The sequence below is a fragment of the Schistocerca piceifrons genome, chromosome 8 (assembly GCF_021461385.2).
Source record: "Schistocerca piceifrons isolate TAMUIC-IGC-003096 chromosome 8, iqSchPice1.1, whole genome shotgun sequence".
Lineage (NCBI taxonomy): Eukaryota > Metazoa > Arthropoda > Insecta > Orthoptera > Acrididae > Schistocerca > Schistocerca piceifrons.
In genome coordinates, this window is record NC_060145.1 from 220,110,820 (window position 1) to 220,130,424 (window position 19,605).

Consider the following 19,605-nt stretch of genomic DNA (forward strand, 5'->3'; position numbering starts at 1 on the left):
CATCAGAGTGCAGTCAACTAGAAACGGTACTTGGGGAAGCCAAAAGACGAGAAAATGGCGAGAGGACAGTGATACTTCCCAGCACAGAAATGGGAATGTGTTAAGTGAGAGAAACGTGCTGTGTGCAGAAGTTCAGCATATACACGTGGAAGACGAAGAAGAATGCAATAAACAACAAAAAACCTGACCACTGAAGATGCTTTAAAATAAAGCGAAACGTGTCTGGTCTAAATAATTTTTTTAGTTACTAAAGACGGCATTGGCTTATCGAGGAACACATAAGCAGTTTACTGTATGTCTGCTTTCTTTTCTCCTTTGTTTTTTTTCCAGTATTTTTTTATTCTTTCCCTACGTTCTTTCTTCCGTCCCTATAGTGCTTGCCTTTTTCCTTATTTTCTGTTAGAAGTTCTTGAAACTCATCACTTTGGCTCTGAACTTTCTCTTTTTCCTGTTTTTTTCTCCGTTATTTCTGTCTCCCCTAGGTCTGCTTTAACTCCTTTCATCCACGACATTGGTGTTTTTCAGTTTCTGTCCAATTGCCGAGATTTCTTCCGGGTTGTACGGCCGTCGTCGATGGAACTCTTCTATCCCTGATGTTTCGTCCAAACCTACGTTGGACATCTTCGGAGGTGCTCCTGGTTGTGCTGAGTCTTGCCGACTGGTGAGTCGGATGTCGAAGATGTCCAACGTAGCTTTGGACGAAACGTCAGGGATAGGAGAGTCCCATGGACCACGGACATACAACACGGAAGGATTCTTGACAGCTTAAACATCCGGTCGTGAAAACCTTTACTGTATCACAAGCTAAAAATTCTTTTCGTTTCCTTTTCTCATCGAGCCTTTTAGTTTTCCAAAGACTGTAACTGTTTTCTTACTCATTGCGTCTAATGTCCGCTCTGTTCTTTCATAAACTTCTTTATTACTTCTTAATATCTATTTCCCGTTGCAATATCTTGATCCCAAGATTTTTCCTGAGTAATTTTCCTTCCTTCTCTTCTACCTCACTCAACTGTTTAGCTGTGTGGTAAAGAAAGTCATACTGGTCTAATAACAGTGTCGTAATGGCAGAGTTTTTTTCGTTACTTGATAAGCCATTTTCATTTTCTTTGCCTTGCTAAGTTAACCTCTTCGCATAAACAATTCGGTTGTGTTGTTTTAACCAGATATTTAAGTTTTGTAACGTCTTTCATTCTTCCGAAATCAGTTTCTATATATTTCGGAGCCTTCTTCCACTCTTTCATGTACTCTCTTCCTTTCATTTTCTTTTCTTTTCAAAAGATATGCATAGGTAGTTTGAAGGCCTCACTGCATTCATTACGTTATTTTTATTTTTACTTATTCAATCTGCACTAGACCTTTCTACCACTTACTATCTGTAACGTAGCTGTTTACGGAGATATGCTATCATATTACACCTCCCCCATCTATGATCTAAACTAATGCATTTATTTTCGCAGTTCACAGCAGCGTTTGAACATTTCGCCTTCGCGTATTTTGCATTAAGTTACGAGCTCAGTTGCGATTTCATTTGTTGTCAAAGGATGAAGAGGAAGACAGCTGTCAGTTCATTATGGTTAGCATCCATACTGAAAAAAAGTCAAATGACGTAGTCAAAATTGAGAATCATCTGTTTAATAATTATAAGAATTAATTACCTTACAAAGAAGTTGATAAGGGTGAGTAAACGCAAAATTTTGGTCTTGTTTGCCTTATGTAGAGCAACGATGTAATCAGCCTCCAAAGTTTCGGTAAAGCTAATTACTGCGTCAACATGACCCTACACAGCATTGAAATTGGTACTCAGATAATTGCACAAAAAAAATGGTTCAAATGGCTCTGAGCACTATGGGACTTAACTGCTGAGGTCATCAGTCCCCTAGAACTTGTAACTACTTAAACCTAACTAACCTAAGGACATCACACACATCCATGCCCGAGGCAGGATTCGAACCTACGACCGTAGCAGTCGCGCGGTTCCAGACTGTAGCGCCTAGAACCGCTCGGCCACTCAGGCCGGCGATAATTGCACAAATCCAGCCACATCACTCTTACTGACGCACAATGTTTAGTCACAAGTGCGACACATTTCGGCAGTTCCGGTCCCTCCGGATCCCCTTTTGGCTGCTATTCTGGCCTCGATTCCTATTAGACAGGGACGTACGCTGTTTCTGGTATGCACCTAAGATACTGCGGCGACACACCTTTGAAATCTGCGGCTTCCTAAACCCTTCGTTACTGCGCTGGGGCTTCACTCAATCGCAGTCGATGTTTTTTTCAGCGTTGCCATAAGATGGCGCATAGTTTATGTCTGGGACACTTCGATAGCTTACTTTTGGAAGTTATTGTAGTTAACGTTAGATTAGTCTCGCCTGTGGAGGAATACGACGCGTTTTTCGTCGTTGAGGTTTATCAAACGTCACCATAGTAGTGGAGCATCTCTATTTTCACAAATATAGTAATTTAAAATTGTGTTATATGTAGTTTATGAGCTCATTATTTATATATCGTTTGTCCAGTAACTAGTTTTTAACCGTTAACATATAAGAAAAGCCGTGGCAGAAAAATTACCGGACGTAAAGAATCTTCATCAAAATCTTCAACTGAGACTGAAAAGGGAATGGAACTAGCTCTAAAAACACCATTACGAAGCAGGTGCATGGTAGTTCCATATTCAAAGATGAGAAAAGCTTAACATAGGTGCCATACACGCTATTTTTTAAAAAAATTTGTTTTAAGAACATTTTGTTCCAACGCGTGAAATGTGTTTCGATAACGAAGAAGACACTGATTCAACACTGTATGCTCCAAATATTTCGTATAAACAAATTACACATTATATACATCACAACAGATATTTGGGCAATATAAGGTTACATAGTATTTCTGTCAGTTTTGACAATGTAAGCATCCTGATTGAAAACATTTCAAAACTTAAAGGAAATAATATTGTTACGGAGTAAGCAGTCCTTCTTGCGACTGATTATGTTGTCAAGGTTTATTAATAAAGTTTTCACAAATATTTGGACCAAAACATGTTTTTCTTTATTTCCATATATAAAATTTAAAATGGGATTACACTAATTCCATGTCAAATTTGGTTGACCACAGTAACAAAAGGTTTTGTTAACAGTTCCAACTAAGTCACTTTGCTTTACCATTCCGTTTCATCAGCCCTGTACCCCACCTCACAGAATGGTGGAGAATGAGGTAGACTCTGCTATACCGTCTTTTTCTTTAGAAGCTAATCGGAAAAAAAAGATTTTTCGCATCTTATTCTCCCGCATCACAGCATAATAATGAAATGGTTTTCTTCTCACTATTGCTCTGAGCTATTTTCATAGTTCGAAAACACCGAGCTTATTTTGAAAAGTTCATACATTAATGTCTACAGAATTTAGCTAACATATCGAAATTGTTTTCAACAATGGAAGGAGAGCTATACGTTTTTGTAGCTCTCGAGAAAAGACGTGAAATTTTTCAGAGATTTTTCGAGACGAGGTTGGCAGATACGTGCCGAACGCGAGGCTACTGCCGCCTGCTACTGCATTTTACGCGGATTGCGGAGCTGCCTCATGTTTCTCGTTTTCGTTTGCTGCCGATACAAGCCACAGCTGGAGGTGAACAACTTACTAAGAAGATAATACATCGAGAGTCATCAGACGATGATGCTATCTGGATGTATTTCAGTCTATACTCCCTCATTTCATTAAACTTCTCGAAAGAAGCAAAAGAGATCTTACTACTAAATTCCTGTTACTTTTGAATGAGTTCTTACGCGAAGCCGAGGAGGTCATGTTGGGATTCTCCTTATGATCATGGGCTGCTTCCATTTCTCCAGATCATTGTATTCCTCAGCCCTGTGTTAACCACTCACTGCTGCACCATGAGTGCATTTGACTTCCAGCAACGTAACTACATCTACGTGGATACTTTGCAAATCATATTTAAGTGCCTGGCAGAGGGTTCATCGTATCACCTTCACAATAATTCTCTATTATTCCAAACTCGAAGAGCGAGCGGAGAAAACGAACACCTGTGTTCTTCCGTGCGAATTCTGATTTTTCTTATTTTATTATGATGATCGTTTCTCGCTATGTAGGTCGGCGTCAACAAAATATTTTCGCATCCGGTAGAGAAAGTTGGAGACTGAAATTTCGTGAGACGATTCCGCCACCAGGAAAAACGCCTTTGTTCACCCCAAATCCTGTATCATATCACTGACACTTTCTCCCCTGTTATACAACTTGCTGTTCTTCTTTGAACTTCCTCGAGTACTCCGTTAATCCTGTCTGGTGAGGATGCCAGACCTCGCAGCTGTGAAGAGGACGGACAAGCGTAGCGTAGACAGTCTCTACGTCTATATCTACATCTACATCGATACTCTGCAAATCACATTTAGCGCGCGGAAAGAATGAACACCTATGTCTTTCCGTACGAGCTCTGATTTCCCTTATTTCATCGTGGTGATCGTTCCTCCCTATGTAGGTCGGTGTCAACAAAATATTTTCGCATTCGGAGGGGAAAGTAGGTGATTGGAATTTCGTGAGAAGAGTCCGTCGCAACGAAAATCGCCTTTTTTTTAATGATCTCCAGCCAAAATCCTGTATCATTTCTGTGACACTCTCTCCCATATTTCGCGATAATACAAAATGTGATGCCTTTCTTTGAACTTTTTCGATGTACTCCGTCAGTCCTATTTGGTAAGGATCCCACACCGCGCAGCAGTATTCTAAAAGAGAACGACCAGCTGTCTCCTTAGTAGGTCTGTTACATTTTCTAAGTGTCCAGCCAATAAAACGCAGTCTTTGGTTAGCCTTCCCCACAACATTTTCTATGTGTCCCTTCCAATTTAAGTTGTTCGTAACTGTAATACCTAGGTATTTAGTTGAATTTACTGCTTTTAGATTAGACTGATTCATCGTGTAACCGAAGTTTAATGAGTTGCTTTTAGCACTCATGTGGATGGCCTCATACTTTTCGTTATTCAGAGTCAAATGCCACTTTTCGCACCATTCCGATATTTCTTCTAAATCGTTTTGCAATTTGTTTTGATCTTCTCATGACTTTATTAGTCGATAAACGGCAGCGTCATCTGCAAACAACCGAAGACGGCTGCTCAGATTGTCTCCCAAATCGTTTATACAGATAAAGAACAGCAAAGGGCCTATAACACTACCTCGGGGAACGCCAGAAATCACTTCTGTTTCACTCGATGACTTTCCGTCTATTACTACGAACTGTGGCCTCTCTGACAGGAAATCACGAAACCAGCAACTTAACTGAGACGATATTCCCCAAGCACGCAGTTTCACTACAAGCCACTTGTGTGGTGCAAAAAGACTTCTGGAAATCTAGAAGTACGGAATCAATATGAAATCCCTCGTAAATAGCACTCAACACGTCGTGTGATTAAAGAGCTAGTCGTGTTTAACAAGAACGATGTTTTCTAAATCCGTGTTGACTCTGTGTCAATATACCATTCTCTTTGAGGTAATTCATAATGATCGAATAGACTATATATGTACCAAAATACTGCTGCATATGGACGTTAACGGTATTCTGAAAATTTCTCAGGCTGAAACTCATAGGGCTACCACGTCGCGAAACCATACCGATGCAGAAATTGTATCCTAGCTGTATCAATTTCTAACATTGTTTATATATGTACCACAATGAATAAACTATCATACTAGGTGGTCTTACTACAAATAATACTTTCATAGTGTCATTTTTCACGTCACTCAAACACAACACCTTCGCTTAATGTAAAGAGTACCTTCTCAGTAGCAGAAATAGCAAGCCGAATCTTTCTGTCCTTCATTGTCGGAGTAGCTGTTACTAGTTGCTCCAAAAGGTAGAAATTGTCTGTTGGAATTCGTGGAATTTATGTTCACGTTGCGAGAGCTCAGGAGAAGCAATAGCCGAACAACACTAAAGAGCCAAGGAAACTGGAACACCCACTTAATGTCGTACAGAGCCCACGTGAGCACGCAGGAGTGCCGCAACACGACGTAGCACGGCCTCGACTAATGTCAGAAGTAGTGCTGGAGGGAACTGACACCATGAATCCTGCGGGGCTGTCCATAAATCCGTAAGAGTATGAGGGGGCGGGGATCTTTCTGAACAGCACGTTGCAAGGCATCCCAGATATGCTCAATAATGTCATGTCTGGCGAGTTTTTAAATTCAGAAGTGTTCCTGGAGCTACTCTGTAGCAATTCTGAACGTGTGGCGTGTCGCATTGTCCTATTGTAACTGCCCAAGTCCGTCAGAATGCACAATGGATATGAATGAATGCAGGAGACCAGGCATGATGCTTACATACGTGTCAACTGTCAGAGTCGTATCTAGACGTATGAGGGGTCCCATATCACTCTAGCTGCACACGACCCACACCATTACAGAGGCTGCACCAGCGTGAACAGTCTCGTGCTGACATGCAGGGTCCATGGATTCATGAGGTTGTCGCCATACCCGTACACGTCCATCCACTCGATACAATTTGAAACGATACTCGTCCGACCAGGTAATATGTTTCCAGTCATCGACAGTCCAATGTCGTTGTTGACAGGCCGATGCGAGGCGTAAAGCTTTGTGACATGCAGTCATCAAGGCTACACGAATGGTTCAAAAATGGTTCAAATGGCTCTGAGCACTATGGGACTTAGCTTCTGAGGTCATCAGTCCCCTAGAACGTAGAACTACTTAAACCTAACTAACCTAAGGACACCACACACATCCATGCCCGAGGCAGGATTCGAACCTGCGACCGTAGCGGTCGCGCTGTTCCAGACTGTAGCGCCTAGAACCGCTCGGCCACACCGGCCGGCTACACGAATGGGCCTTCGGCTGCGAAAGCCCATATCGATAACATTTCGTTGATGGTTCCCACATTGACAGTTGTTGATGGATCAGCGTTGAAATCTACAGGAATACGCAGAAGGGTTGCACTTCTGTCATGTTGAAGGACTCTTCAGTCGTCGTTGGTCCCGTTCTTGCTGGGTCTTTCTCTGGTTGCAGCGATGTCGGAGCTTTGATGTTTTATCGGATTCCTGATATTCACGGTATCCTAGTGATAGGTCGTAAGGGAAAATCATCACCTTATCGCTACCCCGGAGATGGTGTGTCCCACAGTTCGTGCGCCGAGTATAACACCACGTTCAAACCCACTTAAATCTTGATAACCTGCCACTGTATCAGCCGTAATCGATCTAAGAACTGCCAGACACTTGTTGTCTCATATAGGCATTGCCGACCGCAGCCCCGTATTCTGGCTGTTTACATTAGCATGTATTTGAATACGCGTGCCTATACCAGTTTCTTTGGCGCTTCAGTGTATGTTTGATGTTTATAGCATTGTAATGCAGCATCCAGTACTTCATTTACTATTTCAGTTTTCTGATCTTTAAATTAAGATAGGCCAGAATAAATTCCTGTTCCGAAAACAGTTCATGATTGAAACTGAGGCAGAAACGTGATTCTTGCTTTGTTACTTCAGTGGGAACACAGGTATCCTACTGATAAGCGGCGGGTCGCGAGATGTCTGTTGCAGTATGTTCTGTGGTTGGCAACGGCCTTGCCGCAGTGGATACTCCGGTTCCCGTCAGATCACTGAAGTTAAGCACTGTCGGGCGTGGTCGGCACTTGGATGGGTGACCATCCGAGCCACCATGTGCTGTTGTCATTATTCGTGGTGCACTCAGCCTCGTGGTGCCAATTGACAAGCTACTCCACCGAATAGTAGCGGGCGGCTCCGGTCAAAGAAAACCGTCATAACGACCGGGAGAGCGGTGTGCTGACCAAACGCCCCTCCTATCCGCATCCAGCTGAGGATGACACTGCGTCACTTGTGGCCTGGAGAGGGAGTGCATGTCGTATGGTACATTGTACTGCCTTCGTGTGAGCCGCGCCTGCTGTGAAGGCCGTCAAGTAGCCGCCGACGGGCAGAGAGCGCGTTTCTCACCCAATCACTTGTGTAGCGGGGTCTCAGCATGCAGGCCGCCTGTCGAAGCTGAGCAGCGCGCAGCGCACGCTCCGCTGCCCGGCGGCGACGAGTCGCCCAGAACGGCTGTCGTAACGGGGAAAGTCAGCCGTGGCCGCACGAGCGACGCGGCGGGGCCTTGACAGTTACCGGCCGTCAGGGGGAGCCCAGCCGAGATACCGGGTGAAAGCCGATCAGGGCGCACACTGGCTAGCCGACAAAGCAGCGGAAGTTATCGGGTACGTCCAAAAGTAATGCTCTCCGAATTTCAGTTAAATGTCGCCTCTTTGGGCTTAACATACACCGACATTAACCCTAGAATAATATACCCATTTCGAACACTTCATTGTTTCGACGACCAGGAAAATGAGTAACAGCGACGTAACGGTACAACTATAAACCCTTTATTGCCATCAGAAAGTGTCAGCGTGCGAACTATTCAACGAAACATTATCGATATGGGCTTTCGAAGCCGAACTCGTGTACCCTTGATGACTGCACGACACAAAGCTTTACACCTCGCCTGGGCTCGTCAACATCGACATTGTACTGTTGATGACTGCATACATCTATCGTTTAAAATTGTATCGATGGACGTGTACGGGTATGGAGACCACCTTATGAATTCCCAGACCCTGCATGTCAGCAGAGGCCTGTTCAAGCTGGTGGAGGCTCTGAAATGGTGTGGGGCGTGATGCTGTTGGAGTGATATGGGAGCCCTGATACGCCTAGGTACGACTGTGATAGGTGACACGTACGTAAGCATCCTGTCTTATCTCCTGCATCCATTCATGTCCATTGTGCATTCCCATGGACTAGGGCGATTGCAGCAGGATAATGCGACACCCCACACGTCCAGAATTGCTACAGAGTGACTGCAGGAAGACAGTCCTGAGCTGAAACACTTCCGCTGGCCACCAGACTCCCCAGATATTAACATTACAGAGCATATCTGGGATGTCTTGCAACGTGATGTTCAGGAGAGATCTCTACCCCCTTGTGCCCTTGCGGATTTATGGACAGTCCTGCAGGATTCATGGTGTCAGTTCCCTCCAACACTACTTCAGACATTAGTCGAGTCCATGCCACGTCGTGTTGCGGCACTTTTGCCTGATCGCGGGGGCCCTACACGATGTTAGGCAGGTGTACCAGATTCTTTGGCTCTTCAGTGTATTTTACACCAACCGGGAATAATACGGAATAAGCACACAGAAGAAAATTGCATCAACTCTAACACGATAATTTATGTCACCACGGGCCAGGAGTATAGACTACAAACAATAGTTACTCAAATAAGTGGTCTCGCGGTTCTAGGCGCGCAGTCCGGTACCGCGCGACTGCTACGGTCGCAGGTTCGAATCCTGCCTCGGGCACGGATGTGTGTGATGTCCTTAGGTTAGTTAGGTTTAAGTAGTTCTAAGTTCTAGGGGACTGACGACCTCAGCAGTAAAGTCCCATAGCGCTCAGAGCCATTTTACTCAAATAACAGAACAAGAATGTCATCTGAGAAAAGTAACTCAAATCTTTTTAGAATGTAACATGTATATCCATTGGCGAATATGAACTATCTTCACTGCTGGTGTTGTGCCAGTGGTTTGGCGCTGACCTTTCGTTTTACAGCCGTATCTGTCTTACACATTAGCTCGCCTTCACATGGCAACAAGATGTAAGGGAAGTTATGTCCTCAGGACAGCGCTATGACAGACACCTGGGAAGCTCCAGAGGAACTCTTCTTCCTTGAAACATTGTCGTTACTTGTGTTCTGCAAAGTTTTCGCGCGATTATTTTTGGGGCGAATAGTTGACTGTTTCGGCTTCTTCTTGTTTTTCCAAAGAGACGCTCCCTTCTCAATTTGGGTCACCATTGCGTTAAATGTTTCTTCATCCCAATCTGATACAGAGTGCATAGTGTCACTGGAAACGATGTCTTCTTCTTCGACGTTGTGGTCTTTGTCAGAATCACCAGATGATGATCTGATTCGATCGCATCCATAACTCTCCGTTTCGGGTAATTCATCAGAACAAGAAAAGAAAATGAAAGTTACGTAATAGGTACCTCAACCCACTGTAAAACATAATTTTCTTTCCAACAAAATCCAGTCGGATACCTTTAGCAACCTGGTCGCTCACTACTTAACATTCTTCGAATCGGCGAGTCCATTTTGTTCGTGAGTGCTATGCGTTAGTCGTTTCGACAAATCAGTTTTTACGTGCCCACCTATAACTTCGTCTATTCGAAGCTGTAATTTCGGGACGAAATATGGTTTACCTCATCGAAGAGCGATCTAGGTCACTTCCGCAGGCGGAATCACAGAGCCTAACAGACCCTCCTGGCGCTGCTACAGGAGAGCGCGCCTCTCCCTTCCGTGAGAAGAAGAGGAGGGGTGGGGAGAGGGGGGAGTTTGTTGAAGGGGAATGTGTTCATCGGATCGAATATTGGTAGGATACTAGCGTTAAGCATGAACATGGACCTTATTTAATCCTGGTCTCAGTTTGTTTGTATCTGCCCTGTCCAGTTTTCTCTCTCTCTCTCTCTCTCTCTCTCTCTCTCTCTCTCTCTCTCTCTCATTTACTCACTTTAGGCTCATGTAGTGGCTTCTAGTGCTGCATTTTGCAGCTAGGCTAATTAACATATCCAGTATAATGTGGTCCCTGTTGGGAACTCTGTAACTGTGTTGCGAACTCCGTAGCATTTTCGGAAGCGCCTACCTGGAGTTTTGTGTTCTAGTACCTGCCATGAATATGAATGGAGAACAGCGATCTAATAAATGCTTTACCTTGTGTTTTATATTACAATCTGACAGGAAGTAAGAGTAGGGCGTTGAGTCCTCTCGCACTATACTCTCGTGTATGAAAGTAGGAACCAGCGACCTGCAAGTGGAGCGTCGTGCACATCCTAATTTTTTACTTCCGCTTTGCCGAGGTTCATCGACTCAGTGGCTGGTGAGCAGTGGCGTGTCAGTTTGTTGGCAGTCCATGACCGCAAATTTTCAGTGCGTCAAAGATTTTTTTGTTTATTCTAATTGACCTACAGAGTATATTTTCTATTTAGCCATCTAAAACACATGTTTACATAGAATATATAATTGTAGAAAGAAAATAAATGAATGCATACTTACAGAATTGAAGCCGCGCGGGATTAGCCGAGCGGTCTGAGGCGCTGTAGTCATGGACTGTGCGGCTGGTCCCGGCGGAGGTTCGAGTCCTCCCTCGGGCTTGGGTGTGTGCGTTTGACCTTAGGTTAATTTAGGTTAAGTAGTGTGTAAGCTTAGGGACTGATGACCTTAGCAGTTAAGTCCCATAAGATTTCACACACATCTGAACATTTGAACAGAATTGAACGCGCAAACTGGGCTCAATTTTGATCGACAGAAAAATTTTAACAAATAGCTTGATAAGTAAACTAGGCATTTTTGTATTATCAGTTCACACTATTTCTTAAAATGGATCACGATCGTTAAAGATAACTGAAAATTTGAATACTATTAAAATCTACAGATTATTCCCTACACTCTTAAGGTAATTAGCAACCACTTTATGAAGGCGAACGTTTTTAGTAACCAAAAGAAGCTGATTCACGGAAAAAGTGACCCATAAACAAGAAATACTTCAGACAATAAATGTGGGAGACAAAAATAAGATGTGCTTTAGCTTCTGATTTAGAAACACACTCACATGTTGACGAAACGTAAATGTTGACCTGGTATAGCAGTAGAGGAAAAGGGCATGGTTAAAGCGGACTCGAATGATGGTGGAAATCGTAGATCGGTCAAAATGCGTCCCTAGAAACCACAGCAATGTAGGAACTTGTGGCAATAGTGCCGCTTCATATCAATCAACCTCTCGTTTGTTGGTATCCTTTCCACACCTGTTGCCATCGCTGTTTTCCGTGGCTGTTGACTTCTCGTAAGTACTGCCTACACGGAACAGTTCCTGCAGATGCTGCTTGGTTCACTTATACGTCACTTTCCTCATTATAGTGGATGCCAGTTTGGGAACACATCCGTAACAGAGTGATTATCTGCTCTCTCCGCTTACAGAAAACATATCCAAGTACCACATCCTAAATACAATGGTTGATTTTTTTATCTCCGGTATTGAATATACACAAAGAAAAAGACACGGCATGGAGGAAGTGTTCGAATGGAATAGAAATCGGTAGATGTGATGTACTTATACGTAGAAATAAATGAATACAATTTCCGAAAAATTGGATGATTTAGAAGAGAAAAAGTTCCAAAATCTGAGCAAATCACTGATGCGTTGGCCCACGTCTGGCCCTATCCAAGCAGTTTCTCTTCTTCCCATTAATGAATAGAGTTGTTCGATGTCCTGAGGGATATCGTGCCAAATTCTATCCAATTGTCTCATTAGATCGTTAAAATGCCGAACTGGTTGGAGGGCCCTGCCCCTGATGCTTCAACCGTTCTCAGTTGTGGAGAGATCCAGCGACCTTGTTGGCCAACGTAAGGTTTGGCAAGTACGAAGACAAGCATCAGAAGCTCTGCCCGTATGCAGGTGGGCTTTATCTTGCTGACAGGTAAGCTCAGGATGGCTTGCCACGAAAGGCAACAATATGAGTCGTAGAATATTATCGACGTACAACTGTGCTGTAAGGATGCTACGGATGTCAACCAAACGGGTCCTGCTGTGAAAAGAAATACCCCAAACCATCAGTTACGCTTTTAGTGCCGTATGACGAGCGGCAACCAGGTTGGTATCCCACCGCTGCCCGGAGTGTCTCCAGACATGTCTTCAGACTGGGACTGCAGTGTTGGGTTCCGCTTCGAACTGAGCCCCGATGATCAGCGAGGAGGCGTCTGGGATACCAAACCTGCCTGTCGCACGTCATACAGCACTAAAACCATAACTGATGGTTTAGGGTATTATTTCTTTTCACAGCAGGACCCGTTTGGTTGACATCCTCAACACCCTTATAGCACAGCGGGTCGTCGACGATATTCTACACCCCGTTTTGTTGACCTTCATAGCAAACTATCCTGGGCTTACATTTCTGCAAGATAATGCCGTGCACACATGGAGAGAGTTTCTACTGCTTGTCTTCGTGATTGCCAAATCCAGCCTAGGCGAGCAAGGAAGTCGAATCTCTTTCCAGTTGAAAATTTTTAGAGCATTATGGGCAGGACTCTCGAACCAGCTCGTGATTTTGACGTTCTAAAGTGTAAGTTGGATAGAATTTGACACGGTATCCGTCAGTCTTGAAAAATGGTTCAAATGTCTCTGAGCACTATGGGACTTAACATCTGAGGTCATCAGTCCCCTAGAACTTAGAACTACTTAAACCTAACTAACCTAAGGACATCACACACATCCATGACCGAGGCAGGATTCGAACCTGCGACGGTAGTGGTCGCGCGGTTCCAGACTGAAGCGCTCAGAACAGCTCGGCCACACCGGCCGGCGTCAGTCTTCGGTTATTTTATGAAAAGTAACGTGTCTGATACCTCGAATATAAGGCACACCTACCGGCCTTAATACGACTGAAATGTAACGGCTGCTGTTCAGATTACCAGTTATGCTAAGCAGTGGTGATCGTCTTGTTTAAACCATGGCGCCACTATAACACCATTCTAGATGATGGGCTCGTATGTTGCCGAGGAACGCAATTTGGCAACTTTTGTTCTCCACAGACCTTCCTTCCAAGGATGAATCAACCGGGAAGTAGGAAACAGAACCGGGACTCGTGTGGAAAGACGACGTGGTGGCCCTCGAGGTCCGAGTGTTGTTGCTGGGGGCACATCTGTTAAGGCGTCTCTCCCAGCTGCAACATCAAGGGATGCTGCAGCAATGGTCTCCGCGTTCACAGTCAACAGCGCTCCAGATGTCGACGCACTGTCGATGTGAATACGTCTCTTGCTGCAAACGATCCGTTTCTTGACGCAAAGGACGTAAGGTAGCTGTACGATCCTTGGCACAGCAGTACGAACAATACGTCTGTCCTCTCGGGCGCTTTGCACAGGGGACCGTATCGTGTTAAGTTTGGCCCTCCTGAAGCCACCAATTCCATATTCACATGACAGTCATGGAATCCAGACTAACACGAGCAACAGTATCAAGGAATGATAAAGCACAGTTTTAACAGGCGACTATCCTGCCATTGTCGAAACTGACGCGTGACAGTAGACCATTCCCCTTCTTACACGAGGAATAACACAATCTTCACACTAATAATTAAAATACGATTTCTGAATGCGAAGCCCTCTATGCAAACTCCCTTTATGCAGAATGTAGATGTCATTAAACTCACCCACTGTGCGCAGCTGCGGTGAAATGCGGTCACCTGCATATCCAGGCATGTAGTACACTCCATGCCAATTTGACGACTGGTGTTCGTATTTTAGTGGCCAGCAGTGTAGATCTAAGCTATACAGTGCTTGGCACAGAGTACTCATAACGAATGTCAGCGACTGCTTGTCTACATGCGTCGGTAGACGCCCTAATCGCACTTATCTTATTCTCATGACCTCTTATGTGCGACTTAGAATGGTTGTAACAAGGTTGTTTTCGTTCGCCCCTCCTGAGCGTCTTAATCACTTGCATGTTTTAGTCATATGTCGCTATACATAGCTGTATTCGTAACTATTTCTGCTCATCCTTGCGTTCTGCACGAAATTTCGAATTATAAATGTTTCAGGAAAATAGCGGAACATTTCCAAATTGTGTAATGACGGCCTGTATAAAATTACTGAGGGTAGGGACTCACGTCCAGGAAATTCACACAAGGTCGCTCATTCGACCGTGGCCGTCAGTCGTGTCAAAAGCGTAGCAAGGCATTAAGGTGGGCACTTGGAGTAATTCCCATAATTTCGTTTCCTTTTAATGATAGCCTGATAAATAATGCCTACTTTCGAAAAGAAATTATGTGCTTTACCGACTGGAAAAGGTAGTTTGGTTTTGCTCTCATTTTATGTGTATACTTATGTTTCATTACCTTGGCGTTAAAGAAAAAAACGAATTATTTAAATCTGTGTTATTGCTTATGTTTCTTGTACGACAACTGCAGTTTGGAAAGATGAAGATAACGGAAACTGCATCTCTGATACGATACTGACAGAACTTGTACCGAACATTTTCAATAACCTGGAACGTTGTTAGATGACGTTTTCAGACAAGTATTCCCACTCTGAATTTAACTTTCCTGGCTCCCTCTACAATTCATAGAAGTTTTTTGTGAGTTTGATAAACCCTGTAAAAACTGTCTGAAATCTTTATCTACATCCCGCATATGTGTAACAGAGCATGCGCTGGATTGATTCCATGTGAAGATGATTTTATGGTGATTTTAATCCGGAATTGAGGACGGGAACACAGCAACCGAGCCACTATCTAGAACATCTTCGATTTGTGCACAGCATAGTCGTCAGTTACGCTTAGTGCCAGAGAAATGGAATATATTCTTTTCCCTGGCTACTTTTGCGTGTGGACTCGCAGTCGTCTGTTTACAGGAGCACCGACTTAGGAATGCGGCACTCTGAATGTCCTACGGAGATTTCCCTCTTCACACAAACAAGACACGCCATGATGCGGAACTAGCGATAACCGTTCCAAAATTTTCGTCTTCTGCACATACCCGATCTGTATATTAGGCAATAACAAGAAAAGCCGGGAAAATGCAAGTAGGACTCGATCTCTGCGGGTTCCGTACAAATTTAATTACATGAGTAGATGTTGTTGTTGTTGTTGTTGTTGTGGTCTTCAGTCCTGAGACTGGTTTGATGCAGCTCTCCATGCTACTCTATCCTGTGCAAGCTTCTTCATCTCCCACTACCTACTGCAACCTACATCCTTCTGAATCTGCTTAGTGTATTCATCTCTTGGTCTCCCTCTACGATTTTTACCCTCCACGCTGCCCTCCAATACTAAATTGGTGATACCTTGATGCCTCAGAACATGTCCTACCAACCGATCCCTTCTTCTGGTCAAGATGGGCCACAAACTTCTCTTCTCCCCAATCCTATTCAATACTTCCTCATTAGTTATGTGATCTACCCATCTAATCTTCAGCATTCTTCTGTAGCACCACATTTCGAAAGCTTCTATTCTCTTCTTGTCCAAACTATTTATCGTCCATGTTTCACTTCCATACATGGCTACACTCCATATAAATACATTCAGAAATGACTTCCTGACACTTAAATCTATACTCGATGTTAACAAATTTCTCTTCTTCAGAAACGATTTCCGTCCCATTGCCAGTCTACATTTTATATCCTCTCTACTTCGACCATCATCAGTTATTTTGCTCCCCAAATAGCAAAACTCCTAATCTAATTCCCTCAGCATCACCCGACTTAATTATCCATTAGCCTCGTTTTGCTTTTGTTGATGTTCATCTTATATCCTCCTTTCAAGACACTATCCATTCCGTTCAACTGCTCTTCCAAGTCCTTTGCTGTCTCTGACAGAATTACAATGTCATCGGCGAACCTCAAAGTTCCTTAATCTAGCTTCTAAGATAAGTCGTAGGGTCAGTATTGACTCACGTGTTCCAACATTTCTACGGAATCCAAACTGATCTTCCCCGACGTCGGCTTCTACTAGTTTTTCCATTCGTCTGTAAGGAATTCGCGTTAGTATTTTGCAGCTGTGAATTATTAAACTGAGTGTTCGGTAATTTTCACATCTGTCAACACCTGCTTTCTTTGGGATTGGAATTATTATATTCTTCTTGAAGTCTGAGGGTATTTCGCCTGTTTCATACATCTTGCTCACCAGATGGTAGAGTTTTGTTAGGACTGGCTCTCCCAAGGCCGTCAGTAGTTCCAATGGAATGTTGTCTACTCCGGGGGCCTTGTTTCGACTCAGGTCTTTCAGTGCTCTGTCAAACTCTTCACGCAGTATCGTATCTCCCATTTCATCTTCATCTACATCCTCTTCCATTTCCATAATATTGTCCTCCAGTACATCGCCCTCTATATACTCCTTCCACCTTTCTGCTTTCCCTTCCTTGCTTAGAACTGGGTTTCCATCTGAGCTCTTGACGTTCATACAAGTGGTTCTCTTTTCTCCAAAGGCCTCTTTAATTTTCCTGTAGGCAGTATCTATATTACCCCTCGTGAGATAAGTCTCTACATCCTTACATTTGTCCTCTAGACATCCCTGCTTAGCCATTTTGCACATTCTGTCGATCTCATTTTTGAGACGTATGTATTCATTTTTGCCTGCTTCATTTACTGCGTTTTTATATTTTCTCCTTTCATCAATTAAATTCAATATTTCTTCTATTACCCAAGGAGTTCTACTAGCCCTTGTCTTTTTACCTACTTGATCCTCTGCTGCCTTCACTACTTCATCCCTCAGAGCTACCCATTCTTCTTCTACTGTATTTCTTTCCCCCATTCCTGTCAAGTGTTCCCTTATGCTCTCCCTGAAACTCTGCACAACCTCTGGTTTAGTCAGTTTATCCAAGTCCCATCTATTTAAATTCCCACCTTTTTGCAGTTTCTGCAGTTTTAATCTACAGTTCATAACCAATAGATTGTGGTCAGAGTCCACATCTGCCCCTGGAAATGTCTTACAATTTAAAACCTGGTTCCTAAATCTCTGTCTTGCCATTATATAACCTATCTGATACCTTCTAGTATCTCCAGGATTCTTCCATGTATACAACCTCCTTTTATGATTCTTGAACCAAGTGTTATCTATGATTAAGTTGTGCTCTGTGCAAAATTCTACCAGGCGGCTTCCTCTTTCATTTCTCTCCCCCAATCCATATTCACCCACTATGTTTCCTTCTCTCCCTTTTCCTACTCTCGAATTCCAGTCACCCATGGCTATTAAATTTTCGTCTCCCTTCACTACCTGAATAATTTCTTTTATCTCATCATACATTTCATCAATTTCGTCATCATTGGCAGAGCTAGTTGGCATATAAACTTGTACTACTGTAGTAGGCATGGTCTTCGTGTCTATCTTGGCCACAATAATGCGTTCACTATGCTGTTGGTAGAAGCTTACCCGCACTCCTATTTTTTTATTCATTATTAAACCTACTCCTGCATTACCCCTATTTGATTTTGTGTTTATAACCCTGTAGTCACCTGACCAAAAGTCTTGTTCCTCCTGCCACCGAACTTCACTAATTCCCACTATATCTAAATTTAACCTATCCATTTCCCTGAGTAGATAGTTCATCTATATGTTTTGATGAGTGAGTTTGCAAGTATGAAAATATGTGACATAAATGGCCATATCTTTTAACTGCATTGATTACAAGCTTAATTTTTTTACTCTGCCAAGGGGCTATAGTCCTTAGTATTTGACATAAATTTAATCGTGATGCCTCTATCCGTTTCTGAGAAAAAAGCGCCTTAAAAGACGAACAGACAGAAGAACAACATTGTGATCCAAAATGATCCGTTTTCACCGACTGAAGTACAGAGCCTGAAAAATACGAATAACTCTGGTAAACATAAAGCAAATAACGTCGTAGCTAAATTTGTCTTTTCAACAATAATTTACACTATAAAATGTAAGCTAGCAACACTGCGCTTGAACTAGTTATTATGCATGTGACATACGGGTTGAGAGAATGAGAAGAGACTTTTGGTTTTCTTTTATTGAACGCTTCATTATCTCCTGCTAAGAAGGAAGGAGGGCTCTTTTCGGGCTTGTGTGGATGCTGGGTGCCCTTTATCAACAAGAGGGTTACAGCTATTTATTGTTCATGTTTATTGCTACGCTGGTATTTATCAAGCCAAGTGGGGGGGACCCAAACTGCGAGATTATTTGGAGGAAATTTGAAGACAACTTTGTTATTCACCATACAGACAATGAATTCGGTGAATGACCATCTATGCCTGGGAGTCACTAATAGATAAGAAGCTGGCGTACTTAGATGCGGCTAGAGGATTTAACGTTCGTCCTTCATCTTTTTTTCCAAGGAAGGTGACAACTTATTACGGTCATAGATTGCGCATCCAAAAAGGTAATTCATGGACAGTCAAAAGCATGGGAGAAGATGAGGAAAATGCAGTCCATGAAGGGGCTACCAGTGGTCCTAAAGAGGCCGTAAAGCAAGAAGAAGAAGAAGAAGATTAGACGTTATTCTCTAAAGGAGTGAGACCGTGACGAGATTGCTCTTATGTAAACAACTGTTTTTTATACTAACACAAACATGTTTTAGTATCTTGTTGCCATCGTTAGAGGGTATTTCTTATTCAGTTCTTAACTTTTTGTGCGTTATTGGGTTATGTAAGACCCTCTGTACATAACTCTTATCCTCATTCTCACTCGTTTTTGAAATGCACACACAAACACAATACATGTTTTGCTTACTTTCACTCGCAAATAATACTTTTTCAAAATACAAAACACAGTGTTAATGTTGCTGCTGTGTGAACAGTATTTTTGTGTACATTTCAACAACAGATGAGAATGCAGATTTGAAAGCATATTTCGAAACTAACAATGACAAGCTACCAACATCCATTAACGTACAGAGAGTTCTACGTAGCCCAATAATACAAAGAAACTTAAGAAGCCAAAGGCCGGCCGGGGTGGCCGAGCGGTTCTAGGCGCTACAGTCTGGAACCGCGCGACCGCTACGGTCGCAGGTTCGAATCCTGCCTCGGGCATGGATGTGTGTGATGTCCTTAGGTTGGTT

The 19,605-nt window shown here is 43.2% G+C and overlaps 1 protein-coding gene and 1 pseudogene across 1 annotated transcript in view; both read left to right on the forward strand.

The window, feature by feature from the left end:
* Positions 1 to 19,605, forward strand: part of LOC124711741 (zinc finger protein 503) — a 292,925-nt gene that overhangs the window by 191,669 nt on the left and 81,651 nt on the right. The window lies entirely within an intron of this gene.
* On the forward strand, positions 7,566 to 7,683 carry LOC124712642 (annotated as a pseudogene).